We start from the raw sequence: 2,500 nt of genomic DNA, 5'->3' as shown, positions 1-2,500 counted from the left end.
TGCAGACCTTTAACGGGAGTCCGAGGCTGATTCAATTTTTTCGTGTGTTAGAAATCGCGTACCCGCAGATCTCCAGACCGACAATTCCATGTACACGGTATGCATGTAAACCCGACGAGGTCTCTGGGCATACGCTCTATCGTCAAAATGGTTCGGTTGTGGGAAAGCAAACGCAAGAGTAGGGCCCGTACACCTGCGAATGTCCCAGCCGTATCACAACTACTCGATCAACACCCTATGCCTTTGAATGCCAGTCGAGCCGAACACCAGTACCACATATATAGCGCACCGACAAATCGAGATGTCTCAAAACGGTTCCTCGTTTAGCGCCGGCCACCTCCGGCTGATTTTGTGGACTTTTCCAGTCCATTCACAGAACGCCAAGCCCTCGGCTGCAGGGGCGCGTGTCAGCAATGAAATCCGTGGAGGAAACCCGCCTGGACGGAATTTCCTGACCACTCGGTGAGAAGTCTACACAGACTGTCGTTTACCGGGGACTTCTCCCCTGCACGGTCATTTCTGTCTCTACACGACACTGCAATTTTTGTCGACCTGCCGTTTTCCAGGGGACTTCCCCCGCTAGGCACACTGGGTGCCGAATCGCATGCACAAATTTTCATCGGCCCAACATTGCCCCAGCCTGGCCGTTTCGCCTCTAACTCACGCGGACAATTTTGTCGCTCTGCCGTTTTCCTGGGGACTTCTCCCCTACTAGGCACTCTGGGTGCCGAATCGCATGCACAAATTTTTATCGGCCCAACATTGCCCCAGCCTGGCCGTTTCTGCCTCTAACTCACGCGGACAATTTTGTCGACCTGCCGTTTCCCAGGGGACTTCTCCCCCCGCTAGGCACTCTGGGTGCCGAATCTCATGCACAAATTTTCATCGGCCCAACATTGCCCCAGCCTGGCCGTTTCTGCCTCTCTAACTCACGCGGACAATTTTGTCGACCTGCCGTTTTCCTGGGGACTTCTCCCCCCGCTAGGCACTCTGGGTGCCGAATCTCATGCACAAATTTTCATCGGCCCAACATTGCCCCAGCCTGGCCGTTTCTGCCTCTAACTCACGCGGACAATTTTGTCGACCTGCCGTTTCCCAGGGGACTTCTCCCCCCGCTAGGCACTCTGGGTGCCGAATCTCATGCACAAATTTTCATCGGCCCAACATTGCCCCAGCCTGGCCGTTTCTGCCTCTCTAACTCACGCGGACAATTTTGTCGACCTGCCGTTTTCCAGGGGACTTCTCCCCCGCTAGGCACTCTGGGTGCCGAATCTCATGCACAAATTTTCATCGGCCCAACATTGCCCCAGCCTGGCCGTTTCTGCCTCTAACACACGCGGACAATTTTGTCGACCTGCCGTTTTTCCTGGGGACTTCTCCCCTACTAGGCACTCTGGGTGCCGAATCTCATGCACAAATTTTCATCGGCCCAACATTGCCCCAGCCTGGCCGTTTCTGCCTCTAACTCACGCGGACAATTTTGTCGACCTGCCGTTTCCCAGGGGACTTCTCCCCCGCTAGGCACTCTGGGTGCCGAATCTCATGCACAAATTTTCATCGGCCCAACATTGCCCAGCCTGGCCGTTTTCTGCCCTAACTCACCCGGACAATTTTGTGCCGTTCCCGCATGTGACCGCCGTTTTCCTGGGGACTTCTCCACTACTAGGCACTCTGGGTGCCGAATCTCATGCACAAATTTTTATCGGCCCAACATTGCCCCAGCCTGGCCGTTTCTGCCTCTAACTCACGCGGACAATTTTGTCGACCTGCCGTTTCCCAGGGGACTTCTCCCCTACTAGGCACTCTGGGTGCCGAATCCATGCACAAATTTTCATCGGCCCAACATTGCCCCAGCCTGGCCGTTTCTGCCTCTAACTCACGCGCAATTTTGTCGACCTGCCGTTTTCCTGGGGACTTCTCCCCTACTAGGCACTCTGGGTGCCGAATCGCATGCACAAATTTTTATCGGCCCAACATTGCCCCAGCCTGGCCGTTTCTGCCTCTAACTCACGCGGACAATTTTGTCGACCTGCCGTTTCCCAGGGGACTTCTCCCCCCGCTAGGCACTCTGGGTGCCGAATCTCATGCACAAATTTTCATCGGCCCAACATTGCCCCAGCCTCGCCGTTTCTGCCTCTAACTCACGCGGACAATTTTGTCGACCTGCCGTTTTCCAGGGGACTTCTCCCCCCGCTAGGCACTCTGGGTGCCGAATCTTGCACAAATTTTCATCGGCCCAACATTGCCCCAGCCTGGCCGTTTCTGCCTCTAACTCGCGGACAATTTTGTCGACCTGCCGTTTCCCAGGGGACTTCTCCCCTACTAGGCACTCTGGGTGCCGAATCACATGCACAAATTTTCATCGGCCCAACATTGCCCCAGCCTGGCCGTTTCTGCCTCTAACTCACGCGGACAATTTTGTCGACCTGCCGTTTTCCTGGGGACTTCTCCCCTACAAGGCATTCTGAGTGACACTCTCATGCACAGACACATGTTTCAG

Source organism: Argopecten irradians, unplaced genomic scaffold, assembly GCF_041381155.1.
Source record: "Argopecten irradians isolate NY unplaced genomic scaffold, Ai_NY scaffold_0021, whole genome shotgun sequence".
Taxonomy (NCBI): Eukaryota; Metazoa; Mollusca; class Bivalvia; order Pectinida; family Pectinidae; genus Argopecten; species Argopecten irradians.
Note: the sequence above shows the minus strand (reverse complement) of the source record.